This window comes from Pogona vitticeps, chromosome 2 (genome assembly GCF_051106095.1).
Source record: "Pogona vitticeps strain Pit_001003342236 chromosome 2, PviZW2.1, whole genome shotgun sequence".
Lineage (NCBI taxonomy): Eukaryota > Metazoa > Chordata > Lepidosauria > Squamata > Agamidae > Pogona > Pogona vitticeps.
Window position 1 is genome coordinate 25552190 of NC_135784.1, and position 23040 is coordinate 25575229.

Sequence of the window (23040 nt, forward strand, 5' to 3'; positions counted from 1 at the left end):
ACAAGAGTCCAAACAAATTGTGCTAGATTCCTAACTGGTGCTAGAGGCTACTGTGTCTTTGTGTTGCTTTTTTCCCACTCCCACAGGGGAAAAAAAACATGTATGTTTCAAAGCAAAAATGTGAGGAGGGGCCAAGGGCAACCTTTTGGTCTTAAGAGCCAGGCGTAACAATTCCAACTATGCACCAAGGATGCTTCAGACTGCAGCCTCAAGAGAAGACTATTGAAACCTGAGTTGTCTGAGATCACCGCTCACAGATTGTCGTCGTCGTTTAGTTGTGTCCCACTCTTCGTGACCCTATGGACCAGAGCACTCCAGGCCCTCCTGTCTTCCACTGCCTCCCGGAGTTGGGTCAAATTCATGTTGCTTCGATGACACTGTCCAACCATCTCATCCGTACCATTTTTTTACTCTTTGCACGCAGTTATTCTGCGTGGTCCATGAAGAAGTGGTGCTTAGCCTGATGAAGTGGGTTTCCCCCATTAAAGCTTGCAGTTTGTTTGATTTGTAAGTGGTCCAGTGAAATGCATTGCCCACTCTAATATATGAACAAACAAATAACTGGAAATTATAGACAATGTAATGAAATAAAATTCACTACAATATTAATAGTACTACGTCCAGCAAGGTTTTTAAGCCATGTTCCCTTTCTATCCCTTTGCATCTGGAACTCTCTTTATTATTGATTATGGGCTCGTAATTTGCCAGCCAAAATTGCTGCTAACGACCCGCCGAATAGCAAGGATTAGGAGCGGGAAGGGGGGCCCGTCAGCGAGGGAAGAACAGCTTCTCTCTTTCAGCCTTTCCAGGGTTAAATAAATCGAAGCTGAGTTTCCTAGAGAGGAAGGAAGTTGCAAGGATGGGGCAGAAAATAATATTTTTAGTCTTCCGGGGAAGGAAAGAGGAAGCCTTATTTCGTGAGGTCCCTGCCTGGAGGGAAGAGGACCAAGAAAGCGGTAAAAGGGTGACCGTGGGATGATGGGGCGGGTCCGGGGGAAGAGACAATTTAGAAAAAAAAAGGCTTGGTGGGGTTTGGGGGATCCCACCTGCTCTTTGGGGATCTTTGCTTAGGAAGCTGATCCTTGCAATTCTGCTGCAAATTTGGGCTTTCGCATCTTGGGGTATGTGTATGTGTGTGGAGGGGGGGAGGAACAGCCTTCGGGGAGGGGTGTATGTAGGTCGGGAGTGAAGAGCTCGCCATGCCTGCCCTCTTTACTGGAGGGATGCAGTAGATCTCTTTTTAAGATTCCTGATGAGAAAGGAATTGGGATCAGTTTCTCCAGACAGAGAGCAAAGGTTGGGAACGGTCCTGAGTTCAAATGTGAACTTGAAAGCGGAGGAGGGAGGTCTCCAGGCAGGGCCTGGAGGGGGACTGCCCCTCAGCCCCCACTTCCTGGTTTTCATGTGAATTGGAATGTTACAGGGGTTGTTCTGAGAGTTTAGCTGAACTCTCTGTGCTGTGGGGGCAGAGAGAAAAGCCCCACGTTATTTCTCCTTTTATTATTATTATTATTATTATTATTATTATTATTATTATTATTATTATTATTATTATTATTATTATTATTATTATTATTATTATTATTATTATTATTGCAAGATGGGCCGTGGGGAGGCTCCTGGGGCAGGGGGCTTCTTGCCCAGCTGCTTGCCCAGCTGTGCCCCAGAAGCATACAAATACTTTTGTCTACTTATATCTTCATTAGAAATCTCATAGGTTGTGAGCCATTTCTTCAGATGTCTTCAGAATTATGTGTAAGTGTCTTAAAAGACCTCAAATGGAATATGTAGAACCAGGTGGAAAGGAAAAAAACCAACAAGAACCCCAAACCCTAAGGCTTAACTAGGAAGAGTGAGAGAGCAGTACTGTAAGAGCTTTTAGTGAAGCTGACTTTATGGACCAAAAGGATTGTGGCTCTTTTAGATGGACAGAGAGACAGAAACAAGCAAATGAACGGACAAACGTTCAGGCAAATATTTGGCAGTCCTGAAATGTGCATGCGTTTTCTAGGTGGGTGGGTGGGGAACGGAAGCACAGGAGCGGCGGTTCAGTACCAAACTGGAACTTAAACCACGATGCCTTAAAACAGCTACTTTTATGCTAATTCTCTCTTGATGGATTATATGTCGATCAGCATTTTTAATTGTTTTCCTATGCTTAGCTCTCATTAAGTCCAAATTTCTATTTAATTTTCCTACCTCCCTTTCCTAAGCTGGAGAAAGCAAGCCTCTTACCTGAAATTCATTAACACAATTATAGTATCTTCTAAAGGCATTTGCCAATAATAAAGTGTTTTACAATTTCTTGGTCTGTGCAATCTCTCTATTTTAGGATTATGTACGGTTATACAAGGAAATGGGCCCATTTAAGATTCCCCCTACCTGCTACAAGGTTGGAATAGGTTCTCTAAGGCTGCCATGACTGATGTTCCTACAGAATCCCCAATTCATCTGTAGAGTGCAAAGAGGACTCTGTTGACCCAAACATCCTGAAGAACCTCCCCTATTGAGCCAAGCCTTTTCATTCCTCTATTGGAGCTTTTCTGAGAGTTTCCTGGCTTTTTGACTTTTTTCTTTAGGGTGGGTGATGCAGTGTAACTCTCAGCGGTTGACTCCAAAATGGATGCAAGAATAACCCCATTGCCTTGCATTCTCCCTTAGATTGCACAATCAGATTTCCAGAGCATTGTTTGTTCCTGTTTCATTAGGGGTGAAGAATCAAAGCAAATCCTGTGGCTGTATAATGGGGAAAGGGATAAAAATGATCGTGCAGTTGCGGGATTGCTTTGATCCCTTTCCCCCTCCTTTTGCTAAGCCCCCTGGGGCTTAGCACGAAGGGAGAAAGCAGGGATCAAAGCGATCCTGCAGTCCTTTGATCCCTTTTCCCCTTCACTTGCTTAGCCCCATTTAGATTTCTTAATTTTTGGTTAGAAAAGTGGAGGGCATCTTATATATGAAAAAATATGGTATCTTGTTAATGCCGCTGCACTTTTATGAGCATTCAGTGCTGCATACTTTATGTGGGGAGGCCAAGAACCCCAAGACATGAAAGATTATGCCCAAGTATTTGTAGCTGGAAAGGGACAAACAAATACCACTCTGAGAAACGGTAAACAAAAGCAATACTTTACCAAAAATACATTCAAAGCAGTAAGGCATAACCATCCTTTAAAAAACCCCACTCAGGCAGTTAGTAACTGGGGGAAAGCTTGCCTGAAGAGAAAGATCTTTGCTTGTAGAACGAAAGCAAAGACGAAGCTTCCTGTCCTCTTGTGGGAGGAAGTTCCAAAGTCTGGGCGCAGTGGCAAAGAAGGCTCTCTCTTATGTCCTCACCAAGTGCACCTGTGAGGACAGTGGGACTGAGAGAAAGGCCTCTCCTGATTATCTTAGTATCTGGGCAGGTTCATAATAGGAGGCTGCAGTTTAAAAAAAAAACCTTCAAAGCATCACTGATAACCTTAGTAGCAGCTAAAAAGAAATGCCCTGCCCTCCAAAGGAGAGCCCAGTTAAGCAGCTTCTGCAAAGGGACAAACTTAATGATTTTGAGAAGTCTTTCCCTTTCAGAAGAAACATTATTTCTTTTTAAAGTGAAAGAACTTGATGCCAATTTGACCCCAAGTCCTTAGAAATTAAGACAATGCAAGAGAGATGTGGCTTCACTGCTGCTTCTTTGAAATTTAATTGCTAAGTTTTGCTAAGTTTTTGAATAGTCTCTAGTTAGTAGGGCTATTATTATCTCTTATATGTTCAATAAAAGAAGCAAATATCTAACACTTCTGGGCATATATTTTGTCTGCTGTTCATGAATCATAAAACTGGAAGGATGTTCAGAAAAAGAAAATTACTTTTGGAAGGTGTGTATACTTGTCTGGTGTTACTCTGCAAAAAAAAAAAAAACTAATGAAAGGGAGGTTTCCATTGTGTTGAATTCACAAGCTTCTGCTATCCCAGAAATGTATATATAGGGCAATGGGACCCTACAGGCATCAGTATGGCTTGGCAGAAGTTTGTAGGAAGTTATGCCCAGGCAGTCCATGTCGTCCACCTGATTCTGCCATTGATTCTGCAACTAATTGTGCAACTGTGCTCGCCGAACTACTTACTGGATATGACTTCCACTTTGGGGTGAATTCTACAAACACTTCAGCACCTTTGAGTTACGCAGGCATCGCTGTACAAGATTTTGGTCATTTTGCAGTAAGCACTTGTGTGCTATGGGTCTCTAGAATTTCCTTTCTATTTCTTTTGTGTTTTCTTGTTTCTTCTGCTTGTTGGAACTCAGGTCAGAACTCACTCTTTCTTGTGAGCCTCTTGTCACATTGTCAGCCATTTTTATTTCCTTATCTCTATTGGCTTTCCCCATTTCCCCATGCTGCAGTGCAGAGTGTCCTCTCAGACAAAGTTAATATAACACATCTCTCCCCTTGACACTTACACACTTTAGGAAAGGCACAAAAAGAGCATGAAGGAAAATCACACAGGAATGTGAAATACCATTTCTTTGTGGGAAAGAGAGATATAAGATTAAAAGCAATGGAACCTAAATGTATAGAAAGACTGGACGTCTTCCTCTCCTAGCAGCTCTTTTCTCACATCCATCTTGCCAGCTCTCCCCGAACCCAGCTTCTTTCCTTGCCAGTTCCAAGGCGCAAGAGCAGCAACGACAGGAATTATCGGAGATGGCCCAGCTTATTCAGCCTTTCTCTCTCTTGCAGGTAGTGTGATGGAAGATTCTGGATCATCTGTTCATGGCGGTGGACTGAACAAAATGGCTGTACACTTGCCAGAGGTCAGAAAAGGATTAGTATAGAGAGACACAGGGGGATACCTCTGTATGAAGTGGGGGCGGGGAGTCTGGGGGGGGATATCTTCGTTTTATTATTTTTGCTACTAAAATGTGACCCTGTAAGAACTTCCCTGTTAATCCCATGACATCATGTCTCCTGCAAAAATGAACCAAAATTATTATTTTTTAAACCCACCCACTTAAGACTTGTCAGAGGATATAGGAGCCTGGCTATATGTTTTGAAAGTATGTCTGAGTAGATAATCTCTCACCCTCCCCCCTCCCAATTTCTTCTAGCAGTTTGTATCCTTTGAGGAGGTGGCTGTGTCTTTCACCAAGGAAGAGTGGGATCTCCTGGATCCAGGCCAAAGAGCTCTTTATACGGAAGTCATGTTGGAGATCCATGGGATGGTAGCCTCTATGGGTAAGGACAGAATCCATGCCAGTGACTAGCATGGCTGAAAATATTCTTGAAGTCTTGCTTGGCAGATTGAATACAGAAGTATCCCCCCCGGAGGTTGATCTAGTTGCTTTCCGATGACCTCTACTTTTCAGAAGTGCCTCTTGAGCTTAATGGTAGACATTTGATCGGAGGTCATATAGGGAATAAGCTGATATTTACAACACAAATGTTGAAAAAGGAATAGCTCAATGGGCTAGGCATCTGGCTGTGGAGCCAGAGGTTGGGAGTTCAATTCCCCACGATGTCTCCTTGAGAGAGGCAGGACTCGATGATCCATGGGGTCCCTTCCAGCTCTGCATTTCAAAGATTATTATTATATATTGTTATATTATTAACACCAGGAATGAACGTGATTGAACGCCAGCATGCTCCCTTGTTCAACCTGTTGGTTGCTCATTGTTGGGACTGTGGTGAGGATCAAGCAGTTTCTTTATCTGCCCTCATTGAATCCACTAGAATACACGGAGGAATTATATCAGAAAGATGTGGATATCCCGGACAACCCAGACAATGTAGTTGCTGACCTTGAGCCAGACATCCTGGAGAGCGAAGTCAAGTGGGCCTTAGAAAGCCTGGCTAACAACAAGGCCAGTGGAGGTGATGGCATTCCAGTTGAACTATTTAAAATCTTGAAAGATGATGCTGTTAAGGTGCTACATTCAATATGCCAGCAAGTTTGGAAAACTCAACAGTGGCCAGAGGATTGGAAAAGATCAGTCTACATCCCAATCCCAAAGAAAGGCAGTGCCAAAGAATGCTCCAACTACCGTACAATTGCACTCATTTCGCACGCTAGCAAGGTTATGCTCAAAATCCTCCAAGGTAGGCTTCAGCAGTATGTGGACCGAGAACTCCCAGAAGTACAAGCTGGATTCCGAAGAGGCAGAGGAACTCGAGACCAAATTGCTAACTTGCGCTGGATTATGGAGAAAGCCAGAGAGTTCCAGAAAAATATCTACTTCTGCTTCATTGACTATGCGAAAGCCTTTGACTGTGTGGACCACAGCAAACTATGGCAAGTTCTTAAAGAAATGGGAGTGCCTGACCACTTTATCTGTCTCCTGAGAAACCTATATGTGGGACAGGAAGCAACAGTTAGAACTGGTCATGGAACAACTGAGTGGTTCAAAATTGGGAAAGGAGTACGGCAAGGCTGTATATTGTCCCCCAGCTTATTTAACTTATATGCAGAATACATCATGCGGAAGGCTGGACTGGAGGAATCCCAAGCCGGAATTAAGATTGCCGGAAGAAATATCAACAACCTCCGATATGCAGATGATACCACTCTGATGGCAGAAAGTGAGGAGGAATTAAAGAACCTTGTAATGAGAGTGAAAGAGGAGAGTGCAAAAAACGGTCTGAAACTCAACATCAAAAAAACTAAGATCATGGCCACTGGTCCCATCACCTCCTGGGAAATAGAAGGGGAAGATATGGAGGCAGTGTCAAATTTTATCTTCCTGGGCTCCATGATCACTGCAGATGGAGACAGCAGCCCTGAAATTAAAAGGCGCCTTCTTCTTGGGAGGAAAGCGATGACAAATCTGGACAGCATCTTGAAAAGCAGAGACATCACCTTGCCAACAAAAGTCCGAATAGTCAAAGCTATGGTTTTTCCTGTCGTGATGTATGGAAGTGAGAGCTGGACCATAAAGAAAGCAGACCGCCGAAGAATTGATGCCTTTGAATTGTGGTGCTGGAGGAGGCTCTTGAGAATCCCCTGGACTGCAAGGAGAACAAACCTATCAGTTCTAAAGGAAATCAACCCGGAGTGCTCACTGGAAGGACAGATCCTGAAGCTGAGGCTCCAGTACTTTGGCCATCTAATGAGAAGAAAAGACTCCCTGGAAAAGACCCTGATGTTGGGAAAGTGTGATGGCAAGAGGAGAAGGGGACGACCGAGGATGAGATGGCTGGACAGTGTCTGCGAAGCAACCAACATGAACCTGACACAACTCCGGGAGGCAGTAGAAGACAGGAGGGCCTGGCGTGCTCTGCTCCATGGGGTCACGAAGAGTCGGACACGACTAAACGACTAAACACACATTGAATCCACTCAATAGTTTATGGCAGAGCATTCCCAAATGCTGTTGAGCCATTTTAACATTTACCCAAGAGGGGATGCCATCCCACACTCAGTGATTCCCTGTAGCATGTTTGCAAGTCTAAAGGCAGATGCATCTCCTGTAACGCAGGAGAGATTCCTCCAACCCTCCTCCCCACTAGGTTAATCCATGGACATCATCAGATTAATACAGTTTTCTATTCTCATATATGTTTTTCATTCTGTGAAGCTCGAGTGACGTAGTGCTTTTGCTTGAGTAGCTGTTAACCTCCTCTCTTAATAGTTAGCAAAGTTGCTGTTGTAGTGGGATAGCTCATAACCTACAAATGAAAAGAAACCAAAGTGTTAATGGGACAGGACACAGGCACTTTAAGGGACTGGTTCATTCACCGTTCATCCTGTTCTTTTGTAGGTTGCAAACCTTCCCACCCCCAGGATGGGACGTGTAGTCCAGTAGTACTGTTGCTCCTAGGGCAGTGATGGCAAACCTTTTGGAGCCCAAGTACCCAAACTGGAAAAAAACCCAAAAAACCCCAACCTAACAGGCAGTGAGTGGCGGCGGAAGTGGCAGAAGCAGAAGTGGTGGCGGAAGGGGGAAATCCCAGGCACGGAGGTACCTCCAGACCCCTCTCTGGATCCGCCTCCAGTTGTGCCCAACCCCGCCACCAGTACCAGCTACTCCCGGATCAGGTTTGGCTGCTGGGGGTGGCGATCCAGCAACTTACGGCTCACATGCCCACAAAGAGGGCTCTGCGTGCCAGCTGTGGCATGTGTGCCATAGGTTCACCATCGCTGTCCTAGGGCATGTTTCTTAGAATAATAGCTGAGGAACAGGTATAAATAAGAAACAGATAGATATATAGCAACAAATTAGAGTGCTTGGAATTTTAGTACTCACCAGACTCACCAGCCTATCTCCTTCTTTAAAAGAAATCCCTAAAGCAGACCTGATTTCCTGGCTGGAAGGAGGAGAAGATCCATTTGTCCAGATCTCTGATGAGCAGAAGAGATTGGCAGGTGCCTGCTTAGGTATGTGTTATGGGACCATTGAAGGGTTTCCTCTTAAAATTCCAGCTTGTATCTAGTCAGTAGGAATAATCAGCACCAAGTTATGTTGAGCCCCTCAGCAATACTCAGAGAGCAATCAGCACACAGCACAATGCAGTAGCACACTCCTAGGCTATATTTATTGTTCTTGGGATCTAAAGTATTCCCAACAGTATTCACAGCTTGATCCATCAGTCTCCTTTGTGACCACTTTCCTCCTGCACAACAAGCGCTAGACATGTCTCTTGGAACTATGGCACACCAAGATGACTGCTTCTTTGGTGTCAACCTCCATAAGCAGTTCTTCAGATTCATATTTATTGTTCTTGGGTTCTAAACACAGCTAGGTTAAGAGGATGATGGGTAGTGAGCATTTCCTAGTTTATTTCTTCTCTCCTTCCAAAGCCTGGCTGCAGTTCCGTTTTTCTCCCATTCTGTGGCAGTAGATATACCTGTATATGGTAAGTTCACACCCACACATGCTCTAACCAATCAGGATGCCATCCAGAAATAAACTTCTGTCATTGTTAGAGATAACAGGTTATTGAGAATCTGATTGAATTCTAGCAAAGGTCATAGGGAAGAAAAGATTATCCTCCTTGAGAAAGGGGGTGGGGGAGAAGAAATAATTTGATCTCTGGATAGGTTTGAAGCTTCCAAGTCTTCTTGAAATGCCTGACAAGATATTATTTCTTTTTTGTTATTATTTCCCAAATTCAGGGGATGACAACTGCCAGAACCTACCACACGTGTCATGGGAAGATAAGGAGCCTGAAGAAGCAAGAGCGTTATTTGGGAATCTAAAGGGACCAGAGAATCATGTGCAAAACCAGGCCAAAAAAGGAAAGAAAAAATCCTCAAATTCTCAGGATGGAGATGGCAAATTAAAGAGCTATGGTATAATCCAGCAAGAATCAAAACTATATCAAAGCATGGATCCTGGAAAATATTTCGGCGACATCAGAACATTTTCAGATCAAAGGAGCAGCAAAAGGGAAAAACCGTCTAGATGTATGGTATGTGGGAAGAACTTCACTTTTCGTTCTAGCCTCACTTTACATCAAAGAATTCACACAGGAGAGAAACCATATAAATGCCTGGAGTGTGGAAAGAGCTTCAGTCAGAAAGGGAATCTTAGACAACATCAAGGAATTCACACAGGAGAGAAACCATATCAGTGCACAGAGTGTGGGAAGAGCTTTAGTCAGAAAGGGAACCTTAGGCAACATCAAGGAACTCACACGCAAGAAAAACCATATCGGTGCATGGAGTGTGGAAAAAGTTTCACTCAGAAAGGGAAACTTAGAGAGCATCAAATAACTCACACAGGGGAGAAGCCATATAAATGCATGGAATGTGGGAAGAGTTTCAGTCAGAAACAGGTCCTTAGGCAACATCAAAGAAGTCACACAGGGGAGAGGCCATATAAATGCAGAGAGTGTGGAAAAAGTTTCAGTTATGGTGCATCCCTCACTGTCCATCAAAGAACTCACACAAGAGAGAAACCATATAAATGTTGGGAGTGTGGAAAGCATTTCCGTGATAGTAGGTCTCTTATTGTCCATCAAAGATCTCACACAGGAGAGAAACCATATAAATGTATGCAGTGTGGAAAGAGCTTTATGCACAAAGGGGCCATTAGACAGCATCAGAGGTATCACACTGGAGAGAAGCCGTATAAATGCCCCAAGTGTGGAAAGAGCTTCAGTAAGAAATGGGTCCTTACACAGCATCAAAGCGTTCACACTGAAGAGAAGCTATATAAATGTTTGGAGTGTGGAAAGAGCTTCAGTCGGAAATGGGACCTACGGCGCCATCAAAGTATTCACACAGGCGAGAAACCATATAAATGCATGGAGTGTGGGAAGTGCTTGAGTCAAAAAGGGTACCTTAGCTATCATCAAAGTATTCACACTGGGAAGAGGCCATTTGCATGCATGGAATGTGGAAAGAGCTTCAGTCACAAAGCGGCCCTTAGGCTACATGAAAAAATCCATGCAGGAGAGAAACCACATCAGTGTCTGGAATGCGGAAAGAGCTTTAGTCAGAAATGGGACCTAAGGCGCCATCAAAGAACTCACACAGGGGAGAAGCCTTTTAAATGCATGGATTGTGGAAAGAGCTTCAGTCAGAATGGAGACCTTAGGCGGCACCAAAGTATTCATGCAGAAGAGAGACCGTATAAATGCACTGACTGTGGAAAAAGCTTCAGTCAGAAAGGGGTCCTTAGGCGGCATCAAAATATTCACACAAAGGGGGAACCCATATAAATTCATCGAGTGTGGAAAGGGCTTCCAAGAGAAATGTGACCTTAGGCTGTATGAAAGGTTCCACACAGAGAAACAATCCTTTTTGTCCCTTTCAGCGATTTTCCTGATGCACAGATTTTTATATCTTCTATTCACTGGTTCAGGCCTACATTCCATGCTAAGCAGCAACTACATCCCCAGAATCCGTCTGAAACTAACAATTTAGCCACCTCATGTAAGGGTTCTTAACAAAAATATTGACATTCACCCACCTGCCTCTCTCCCAAGAGAAGCCATCTCTTCTGCTTTCCCACAGAGTAGCAGACACTGACCACAGATCAGTGGGTATTGCAAACAAAGAGAGGAGGCTATTTCATAAGAGTTCATACAGTTTGCAAGCAACAGGCTCTTAGTATCGACTGTTTCATGGAACAAAGACAAACAAGCAACTGGATATCTTGAGATTGAAGCCAGTAACTGGTTCTAGGTCAATAGAGATTCTTGGGGTTTTGCTCTTTCCCTCTTTGGGCCCAGAAAGAGAAGTAATTTTCAGTCTGTCTTCAATTTGAAATACTTTCTTTTTCCATGTATAAGACTATACCTTTGTCTAAAATGTTTAGACTAAAAATTGAGGGTCCTCTTATACACAGAAATAAGCTGAGGAGAGAACAAAAACAAGTGGAGGGGAAAGCAGGGATCAAAGCTCCCCTGCAGTGCTTTGATCCCTTTCCCCCCAATCTTGCTAAGCCCCACTTGGATTTCTTTATTTTGGAATAGAAAAGTGGGGGGGGGTCTTATACATGATGGTGTCTTATACACAGAAAAATACGGTATATCTGCAGGTACAATTTGAACATGAAATTCAAGATGAAAATATTCTAGACCATCTTGCAAGATGTTCATCCTGTCCAATAGCTCTCTCTTAACAGAAGAATATTTTCCTCTTCGTATCCAGCCTTGCCATAGACAATTCCTTTATTTCCTGCTTTGCCATTTGCTCTGGCATCGGCCCCCACGTTGCTTCAAAACTATTAGTGGCGTTGGCAGCACACCTGTCTTCGGGGCATGGTCAATCTGCTCCCTCAGCAGGATCCCCAGAGGACCATTTTGACCACAGATGGCAGTCATACAGAATGTGGTGCCAACTGCTTAGGCCATAATGTTCAAGGGATGTGGTCCTGGCAAGAGGCTGAGCATAGTATAAACTGGTAGAAATTCTATTCTGGGCATCCAGCAATTAGTCGGTTTTGATTTGTTTTAGAAAAACATCATACTTCATTCAGGACTGTCAGCCTTGTGACCAAGGCTTTTCTCAACAAAGAATTCCCCTTTGTAATCAGGACTAGGATACTGGTCACTTCAGATGACAGCTTAATGGGCTGGGGAGCCATCTGCCTACATCCCACAAAGCAGGAGGCTTGGTCTCCATCGTAGACCTTTCACAGCATTTACTGGCTGGTGCCATGTGAGTTTACTTCTTTTGAGTCTCTATATATCCTCATTAAATATATATATTGTCAAACCTCCGCTTTATTTTAATTATTTTGTGTTCAATAAATTCCCCTTTTGAATATCTCTGTGTGATTGTAATATACTCAACCCAATATATGTCCCGAAACACTTTGCCCTCGTTCATAGGTCCCTTGTAGGTGTTTCTGTGGAGATGTGTGAGTTCATATTTGTGCACTGAGAACATATCTGGTAACATTGGTGGGGAAAAAGGATTCAGTGGTATATTGCCTGAAACTGGAAAGAGTGTAAATCCTGGAGTGTAAAAAAAATGGGTGCTATTTCAAATTGGAGCAGGGCTCAACGTCATGTGATAAAACAGGAGTTCCGCAAATTCAATCTGTTTTTTCCCCAAACAGTCTCATAGTGGTTTTAATAATAGCCACACAAGACAAAGCATAAAAAGCTTTAGCTTGTTTCTTCTTTCTCTTCTTCCCCTCTTGTTCCCACAACTCTGCTTTTTCTCTCACTCAACCATGAATCAATCGGCTCAGATTCTGCTCTTCAGTTTGTTGTTTTTGCAGTGGCAAGCATATGGAAAGATCTGTGGGGACAAAATTTATCCAGAGACCAGCCAAATTTGCCTCCTGACCTCTATAGGGCCTGCCACGTGACAATGTTTCTCTGCCTGACGTCCTTGCCTAACCAAAAAGCCCAATATGTGGGGAAACTTCCAGGGACTGCTGAATTTTATTTATTTATTTATTTAAAATATTTTTACCCTGCCTTTCTCCTTAAAAATAACCCAAGGCAGCTGAAGCCATCATCATTAGTCTGCCTCTATCTCCAGTTCTCCGAACATGACAATGACAGGCTTTCTGCAATTATGTGGCATGAATCCTTGACAGGATTCTAGCCGATATGTTTTCTTTATAAATCCAAGAGAGGCAGATAAAATGCATCTTTCTCTGACACTTGCCTACAACAAGCCGTTTTGTTTCTCCCCATTTTCCTAACATTGTCTTAGTCTCTTTTCCAGAATCCCGGTTATGCATCAGGACAATCATACATTGTTTTATAACCATCCTTAGTTTTTTATAATCCACACAGTCTAGGGCTTTACCGGAGTTTGTAAAACAGAAACTGATGTTCTTCCGAAATCCTCTGGGATGCTCCAGTAGCCACCATATGTTTGTAATTGGTTTGGTAATTCCTCTTCTGAATCCAGCTTGAACACCTGGCATTCCTCACTTCATATATGGTAAACGGCCAAGGGCACTGTTGCCTATCCATGAAGGCTCACTGCCAGTGTCCTTTTTCCTTCACACCCATAGCCTGGATTGTCCGTCCCATTAGGCATAGTTGCCTCACCTTACCCTGCTGCCTACAGGTGCAGAGGAGAATGGTGCCCCAGCCCAAGGGGTGAAGAAAACACCCATTTTCCCAGTCCCACAGTCTTTTTTTTTCGGTTCCGTGGGAAGAAGGCGGCCATCTTGTTCTTTGCCTCAGATAGCAAAATGGCTTGGGCCAAACCGCTCTGAGCTTTTGAGGGGGGAAAGGGGGAGGCCGTTGGCTACAAATGGGAGGGAGCAAGGGGGTCACAGCTGGTAAAAGCACGGCCTCCTTTGCTGTCAGGCGTCTGCAGCTGCCGGGAGCCACATCGGGTGAGGCGCCATTGCTGTCGATGCTGCCTGTTGCAAATGTTTCCCCCTCCCTGAGGGCTAGTATTTGGGACCGACGCCTTTCTTTCCCAGTTGCGCTTACACTGGGTATCCCGACCTTGGCCAGATATGGGGATCTGGGCTGCCACGCCCGGGGGTGTGTGTGTCTCATATTTGGTCCAAAAGCCGTTTGAAAAGAAGTAGAGGCTCCTTTTTTGCTTTGGGGCTGGGGCAGGGGAAGGCGCAGCGAAACTTGAGTTTTTGAAAACGTTATTATTGAAGGTTAGATTGTAGATGCTGCAAGCAGGGATGATGAGTTTCCCCTTGAAGGCCCTTGCCTTCTCACCAAGCTCTCTCCGGTGCAATACAGCTAATACTGTAGATGGGTATTTTTAAAAAGAGAGGAGAGGGAATGACAACCACTGCTTTTCGGCCTTTGTGGGGTTAAATGAAAAGAGTTTTAGCTTCTACAAACGCCGGGCGTTTTTTGAAGGAGAAGACAGAGAGCGAGGGAGCTCCCCTCCTCTTCCGGCAAGGCTGGGAACGAGCAGAAGGAGTTTCATGCAGGGACAGAAGAAGACGGAGGGGTAAAGGGAAGAGGAGACCAAGCTGATGCTTTTGTGGTTGTGTGAGTGAGTGAGTGAGTGAGTGAGTGAGAGAGAGAGAGAGAGAGAGAGAGAGAGAGAACGAGGTGAAAGACCCCGCTCCCCAAGATCTCTCCTTTTGGCGGGAACTTTCCTGAACCCCCATCTTTCCTGCCCCCTTCCTGCCCCGTCTCCCTGCGATTTCCATGGGGAGGGCAAGGACCCTCTGGCGAAAGCATCCTTTCTCCCGAGGACGGGCTTGCTGGGCTGAAAGGGATACTTCTTTTTTTTCTACCTCCCTCCCAAAGGGAAGGGGGTTTGTTGTACTTTTAATGTGAGGAAGGAAGCCACATTGGGGTTGGGAACCCGGTGGGTTGGCAGTGTGTTTGTTCTGTGGGGTCAAGCCCAAACCGACTTATAGTGACCCAGTAGAGCTGTCAATGTGAAATACAGTATTTAAGAAGTATTTTATTTAAATAGGGCCACTCACTCCCCCAGTGAGTTTCCATGGCCACGTGGGGATTTGAACCCTGCTCTCCAGAGTCCTGGCCCTTCACTCTGTCCAACGACTACACTACACTGGGAAGGCAGCCCATGTAGGGTTTGGGCTGGGTGGTTGGCAGTCAGTTAACAAAAGACAAGAGCAGACCAGTGATCGAAGCGACGGGAATTTGACTTCCAGGGCTAGCCTTCAAAAGCACTGCCTCCGTTCTTCGTGGTCTTCGAGCACTGGTTCCAACCTTGGGTCCACAGACATTCCTGGACTGATATTCTCAGAAGCCTTCACCACTAGCTACGCTAACCAGGATTTTTTGGGAGTTGTAGTCCAAGATCACCTGGGGACTAAATATCTCCTTTTCTTTTGTCTGTCGAAGTGGACTTGTCCATGGAAGCTCACCTTAAAAAAATATAAAAGTTAGTCTTCAAGGTTTTTGCTTTGCTTTGCTTTTGTCTTTTTAAAAACTTTTATTTTGTTTTCACTGATAATGCTTGCACAGACGAACCCTGCTGCCCCTTCTACAACTACAGTTGAGGACTAGAGGCGCCTTAGTTTGCCTTTTTGCTCCTGACTCCAGTTTGAGAAACTTGGGATCCCTGGGGGAACAACCCCCCCCAAACAGTCTCCTATTCTTGAAGTCTTCCCAGACTTGCCCCATACATTCCATCTTTCTTGGAAGCTGAGTTGATCTTAGCATACCTTCCAAAGGAATCCTCCCAAGAGAAATCCATAGTGAATCAAAGCTTATTGAGCTACAGAGTAGTTGCAGAATTGCATTTTCTTTCACTGCTTGATTTTCTAAAGTTGTTCTGGGGTGGAGAAATTCCATTTTAAAACTCTTCCCAATCTCCTCTTTTTGTTTGTTTGTTTTTTGGGTTTTTTTTTTTTTTTGCTGAACAGAAAATAGGCTTATGGACTCTTGGATCTGCTCTCTGGTTTCAGATTTATTTGTTTTTATTTATACATCTAGTTTGTATGTGTGTGTTTTCTAGGGTAAAAGAATGGCTATATATAGTATTGCTGCACTAGAGGCTGGATAGAGTCCTTTTTTCAAAGGTTTCCCACTTTCATGCATCACTACTGTTGATGATCTGGAAGCTGTCAACTCCACTGAGAAGGAGGCTGCCTTCTTTACTACCCAACCGAGAGAACAAGGGAGTTAGGGAGAAAAGTTCAATCTCCGATTAGCGGCAAAACAGAGAAAAACCTGTTCCTTTTCTTACTGCTGGGTAAGAGGAAAAGACTGGGCATAACTGGACATTACAGCGTGTGGGACCTGGAAAAGAAGTTGGTGGATTAGATGTGGAAGCACTGCAGGCCATATTTGTCCCAAAGAGCTGAGACAGACTTGATTACGGCCTCTTTTTGCCCACCCATCCCATAGACATTAGAAGGCCTTCAGAAGCATAATCTGGATCATTGCTCCTCCCCACCCCTACTGAGCTCATGGAAAGTGAAAGAAATTTTAATGCCCAAATCCTCTTGTTAAAAAAAGGTGTGTCAAGGCAGTTGTGCAGAGAGTTCAGTTCGGTCTGTCCTTTTGCCCCCTCAGTTTTGCAAGAAGTCTGGAAAGAACAGGCCACTAGTCTACTTAGCCTTTGGCCTCTGCATTTTTTCAACATGATTCTGGTCTCAGATTTATTTGTTTTATTTATATATCTATTGTGAAAAATATTCCCAAATGAGGAAGATGATGGTGCTTATGCTTCAGACCCTGTACTTGATGAAATTAAAAGGTGGCATGTTTTTTTTCCCTAAGCAGAAAATTTAGAGAATAGCATATCATGTAACTGGCACTTATAATAATAAAATGTATGATCCTAAATGTGTATCACGATTGGAAATCTTGGTGCTGTACCAGTCTCTCCTCCACAGGTACCTGAGGGACATCACTTGCCAGCCTGGCCCTGATCCAGTTTTCTCTCCTCACTGATTCCAAGGCATGACAGTAGCAACTGCAGGAATCTCCAAGGTGGCCCAGCTTATGTTTCCTGTGTGTTTCTTACAGGTAGTCCGATGGCAACAGGGACAGACTCTGGAACATCTCTTCTTGGTGGTGGAATGGAAGGAATGGTTGTACATCTCCCCCAGGTAAGGCAAGGATGATGATGGAGAAATGCAGGCAGGCAGCCTTGGTGTTTCCTTTGTAGGAGCCTGGCTGTCTATTTCGGAAATTATGTCTAAGAAGGGGTAATTTTTCCCCCTTCATCTTCTAGCAGCTTGTGTCCTTCAAGGAAGTGGCTGTGTATTTCACCAAGCAAGAATGGGATCTCCTAGAGCCAGTCTAAAGAGCACTGTATAAGGAAGTCATGCTGGAGAACTACAAGATGGTGGCCTCTCTGGGTAAGGACAGAATCCATGCCAGGGACCAGCATGGCTGAAGGTCATCAATGTACAAAGAGTGTATACCTCTGTTTCTCCTTTTGTTCTAGTTTTTCTGGAGAGGTAAGTCGAAGTTCAAGGCAGGGCCCAAGGAATAGATCCCGGCAGTCCAAAGTTTCAGCTAAACAGGAAGATTTCCTCAGTGAGAACGTGAAAGATGGATTAGAGACTGGCTGGGTTAATGCAGTGGATCAAAACCAAAAATTAAAAGAATTGAAAGTGCAGGGTCTTGTTAGAAATTTTGGAATTTTAGTACTCACCAGCCTATCTCCTTTAAAAGAAATCTCCTCTATATGAAAACTATATTGTTTGTAAGGTACCTTTTCAATCTCACTCCCCTTCTATCCTTATCCTCATTGTTCCCCTCCATTCCCTACCCTGATACGAAAATTTAAAAAATATATATAATTTTAAAAAAAGGAAAGAAATCTCCAAACTAGATCTCATCCACTGGTTGGAAGAAGGAAAAGATCCATTTGTCCATGACTCTGAGAAGCAGAAGCAATTGGCAGATACATAGTTAGGTATGTGCTATGGGACCACAGAGGGGGTTCTCTTAAAATTCCAGCCTGTAATTAGTCAGTCAGAATAATCAGTCTCAAGGTGTGTTGAGTCCATCAGCACTGTTCATGGATCAACAGAGCACAGTAGCACACTCCTATGCCATATTTATTGTTCTTGGGTTCTTTTTTTAAATTATCTTCATTAGTTTTCAATAATATAATAAATGTTGTAAGCCGCCCAGAGACCTTCAGGTAGTGTGGGTGGCATATAAGTTAAATAAATAAATATAACAACAAATACAGTTGTGCCCCGCTTAACGATTGCACCGCATTAGGACGAATCCGCAAATGGTCTAAATGGGGAAATTTCGCTTAACGATTATCAGTTCCCTGCTTCAGGAACCAATTTTCGCTTTACGACAATCAAAAACAGCTGATCGTTGGGTTTTCACAATGGGCGCCGGGTGCTTAAAATGGCTCCCCGCTGTGCTTAGGGACGGATTCCTCGCTATACAGGCACCGAAAATGGCCGCCGTATGGAGGATCTTCACTGGACGGTGAGTTTTTACCCCATTGGAATGCATTGAACAGTTTTCAAAGTGTTTCAAAGGGGTTTTTAATTTCGCTTTACGATGTTTTCGCTTAACATCAATTTTCCTGGAACGGATTATCGTCATTAAGCGAGGCACCACTGTAAACAAAATAGATCCTCCTACAAATTATAATAAAGTAGTAGAAGCTAAGAAGAAAAAAAACCACACTTATAAAACTATAACATTGTGCTCCCCTCCTCCTTCAGGACTATTTACCTTCTCTGTTAATTTGTTTATGTTATTATTTGATTATTTATTTAACATATTGCATTGCCCCATTCATCTCCAGAAGTACACTGATTCTTCACCAGGGGTAAATCTTTTCCTTTTCTCAAGCACATACACCAAAAATGAATTCCATATTTCTTTAAAATCATTAATATTATATATTCCTTTTCTTATCTAATTTTGCAAGTTAATTTATCACTAATAGCCATCTTCCATAGAGTATTTCCTTATACCATTCTTCCATATTAAGTTGTTCTTGGGCTCTGAAGACAGCTAGATAAAGAGGAAGATGACAAATTAACACTTCCCAGTTTAGTTTCCCTCTCCTTCCCAAAGCCTAGCTGTAGTTTTGTTTCTCTCCTCTTGTGTGGCAAATGATACTGCCTGTGTATAACCAATGGTAAATTCACACACTTCTGAACTTGCTAAAATCAATTAGGATACAATTCAGAAAAAAATTCCTGTCATTGTTTGAGATAACAGGTTCTTGAGAAAATGATCTAGTTCCAGCAGAAGGCACGGGGGGGAACGTAATTGTCCTTGAGAAATTGCGGTGGGGAAAATAATACGGTAATTTGATTTCTGGAGAAGTTGAAAACATCTGAGATTTCCTGAAACTCCTGGCAGGATATTATTTCTCTCCTTATCTCTCAAATTTAGGAGATGAGAATTGCCAGAACCTACCTCTTGTGCCATGGGAAATTAAGGATGTTGTAGAAGGAGTATCATTTGAAAATTCGAAGGGACAAAAGAATCAAATGCAAAACCAGTCCAAGAAAGGAAAGAAAAAAATCTTTGGGTTCTCAGAAGGCAGATGGCAAATTAAAGAGCTACGGGATAATCCAGTCAGGAGCAAAACGATATGAAAGCATGGACCTTGGAAAACATTTCAGTGATATCTGGAAAGAGTTTCACTTTTCTTTCTAGCCTTGTTCCACATCAAAGAGCTCACATAGGAGAGAAACCATATAGATGCATGGAATGTGGAAAGAGCTTCAGTCAGAAAGGATACTTTAACCAGCATCAAAGAATTCACACAGAAGAGAAGCCATATAAATGTAAGGACTGTGGAAAAAGCTTCAGTCGGAAAGGGCATCTCAGGCAACATCAAAATATTCACACAGGGGAGAAATCGTATAAATGCATGGAGTGTGGAAAGAGCTTCAGTCACAAAAGGGTCCTTATGTGACATCAAAGGAATCACAGAGGAGAGAAAGCCCATAAATGCATGAGAAGAGCTTCATGCACAAATATGTCCTTATGCAATATGAAAGGAACTGCAGTATGAAAGGAACCACACAGGGGTGAAAACATATAAATGTATTGAATGTGGAAACTCTTTTAGTCAGAAAGGGAACTTAAGGTGGCATCAAAGAATTCACACAGGTGAGAAACCATATACATGCATGGAGTGTGCAAAGATTTTCAAGTGGAAAGAGGACCTTAAACAGCATCAAAAGAATCACATAGGTGAGAAACCATATAAATGTGTGGAGTGTGGAAAGAGGTTTAGGCCGAAAGTTCACCTTAGACAGCATAAAATTATTCACACAAGAGAAAAACCGTACAAATGTATAGGGTGTGGAAAGAGCTTCAGTCATAAAGCGGCTCTTAGGCTACATGAAAAAATTCACACAGGGCAGAAGCCTTATAAATGCATGGAGTGTGGAAAGAGCTGCTGTCAAAATTGGGACCTAAGGCGCCATCAAAGAACTCACACAGGGGAGAAACCATATAAATGCATCGTGTGTGGAAAGAGCTTCAGTCAGAATGGGATCCTAAGGCGGCGCCATAGGATTCACACAAAGGGGGAAGCTATAGAAGAGCATGAATTGTGGAAAGTGCTCCAGGCAGAAAAGGGACTTTAGGCAGTATCAGAGAACTATACAAATGTGTGGAGTGTTGAAGGAATGTTAGTCAGAATAGGAATCTTAGCCTGCATCAAAGACCTTGCCATGTGAGCTAATTCTCCCAACTCTATGTTAACTGTCAAATTCCAGAGTTCAAGTTATGTGAAACAACTTCCAACTTTTAATCAGCCACCTATTTTTTAACATACAAATTAAAAAAAACAATTTTAAAATGCAATAAAACATTTTTGTGCAAACTTTTCTTGCCTCTGAACTTGTTATGTTATTTTTCCTCAGCTAGTTTCTTCCACCCTAACCTCCGTCATCTCAATGGTTGAGTATAAGCCAGACGAGGGCTGTCTTACACAGCCCCACTTCATACATTCAGTATCTTCACTCTTTTCTTCCTGCCACCCCCTGTGGGATATTGTTTGACTGCCTTTTGAGAAGGTGATATCTGAGGTTTCCGCACTTCCTTCAACAACTTGTTCTTGTCCGGACACATTCTTTCCCATCTATCTCTCCCACCAAAACGTGGCAGTTTTTTTGGGGGGAAGGAGATTAGGTAGAACATATCCTCTCATCCTCTGCCTAACTCCTGAAGATGCCGGCCACAGAGACTGGCAAAACATTAGGAAGAAAAACCTCCAGAACATGGTCAAACAGCCCAAAAACAACCATTGGATCCTGGCTGTGAAAACCTTTGAGAATATATTAATTATATACTTCATTCTATATTTTATTTTGTGTGTGTGTGTTCAATAACATTCCATTTACAATCAGTGTGAGCGTAATATACTCAAGCCCCATATATGTCAGAAAGCACTATTGCCCTGGTTCAGACATCCCAAATAGTTGTTTCTTTGTGAGTTCATACATATGTTCTGATAACATGCAAGAATTTGTTGTTTAGTCATTAAGTCATGTCCGACTCTTCGTGACCCCATGGACCACAGCACGCCAGGCCCTCCGGTCTTCCACTGCATCCTGGAGTTTGGTCAAAGTCACCTCATCCCACAGTGCAGGAGACCTGGTCCTCCTTGTAGACAGTGCACAGTAGTTACTGGCTGGAGCTTCAGATGTCTCCCCTTGCTCCACACCATTTCACCTCCGTGGTCATGGGTATAATAGCTCTTACTAAGAAGGGAGACCATGATAGCTTGGTTGTACTTTACAAAACAGGGAAGTCCAAGTCCCTATCACTTGGCAAAGAGCCAACCTTGTTCAAGAGGGCAGAACTCAATATGGCCTTTCTGACAGCCTCGCATTTTCAGGGCCTCTCAACATTCAGGCTGACTTCCTGATTAGAAAGCAAGTTCTCTCAGGGGAAGAGAGCCACTCCCGCTTGGATGTCTTCCTCCAGGTATCGATTTGCCCACTGGAGGTTGACGTGTGCTTCTCTGATGAGCAAAACACTGACACTCCTCTTTATCTAGAACAGGAGTACTCTTTCTTTGCGATGACCCGAGGACAGATTACTTATTTATTTATTTAGAATAATTTTAGCCCACTTTTCTCCTTAAAAAAGGACCCAAGGTGGCTTACATAATGTTTCTGATGAGGAACAAAGAAGGCTGAGTTGCTTTCTGCAAGAATCCCGTCTTCCTCCAGGAGACTCTAGGTTATGTGATGGAAGAGAGCAACATTTGGGACGTCCCTGGTGAATCTTCACTTACTCACAACCTGTATATTTGTAATCAAAATACAAAGAGAGTAAACTGTAAAGAGGTTAAACCCCAAATTAAGCACCTCGTTTGACCTTTATCTCTATCCCTGACTCTGGAGTTCAGTGCTAGAAAGGATACCTGTTCCTCTGTGCACATTGATATGCCATAAGGGCATCATCTCAGGACCCTTTTGTGAGTTTCCTCATTTATTTATTTATTTATTTTATATCCCGCCTATCTGGTTGGTTAAGACCACTCTAGGTGGCAGAGAGCAGAGCAACAAGATAAGATATTGCAGAGAGCAGCAACAATAAGATATTGTTCTGGAAGGCGGTGCATGACTTCCTCATAAAATACTGGGTTTGTAATCTGAAACTACAACAATATGGTACGATCATGGGAGTGGCAGACAACTTTTCAGGCACAAAACGTTTTTTAAAAATGGGTTGTGTGTGGAAAACATGGCTTCGGTGTGCTTTTGTCTGATCAATCCCATTTGACTTACAGCAATCCTGCAGTTAGTAAGGCTGTCCTGGTGGGGAGTCATAGTTTTCTCCTTCAAAGCCCTGTGCAACTTGTGAGTGTGCCAAGCGAACACCTCTTCCATCCTCTACCTCGTCATGCCTTAAGATGGCGGCTCAAACCCTTCCAGGAATGCCCTCTCTTATTTCAAGTGAGGAGGATGACAAGTGGCAAGTGGGCTTTGATTTGGTCCTTTGATTTGGGTGGGGATTCAAACCCTGGTCTCCAGAATCCTAGTCCATCACTCTATCCACTACTACACCACCCTGGGTATCCATCACAGGGTTTTTCTTCCTGATGTCTGTAATATAGATTATTTTCTTTGCCTCTTCTCTGACAAAATTTACTCCCCTTATTATATGGATTAATACACACCCCTGACCTGTTTTGTGATTTTTATACTGACACTGAATTTAAGTTTGATATTTTCTTATATTCTTGCATCTGTGTTTTGATTTTTGTCTATTAAATAAATAAATAAATAAATAA

General features: G+C 43.2%; 1 long non-coding RNA gene and 1 pseudogene across 2 annotated transcripts; both read left to right on the plus strand.

The window, feature by feature from the left end:
• The first annotated feature begins 559 nt into the window (after positions 1 to 559).
• Positions 560 to 20619, plus strand: LOC140701292 (uncharacterized; annotated as a pseudogene). The gene is made up of 7 exons (XR_013542689.1): positions 560 to 956; positions 4716 to 4789; positions 5084 to 5210; positions 8248 to 8346; positions 9085 to 10586; positions 12445 to 12446; positions 19440 to 20619. The product of XR_013542689.1 is annotated as an uncharacterized LOC140701292 (transcript).
• On the plus strand, positions 13612 to 20619 carry LOC144587546 (uncharacterized). Its single transcript, XR_013542688.1, has 4 exons — positions 13612 to 13726; positions 16815 to 16897; positions 17023 to 17149; positions 19173 to 20619. It is a non-coding gene; the product is annotated as an uncharacterized LOC144587546 (long non-coding RNA).
• Positions 20620 to 23040: the final 2421 nt, after the last annotated feature.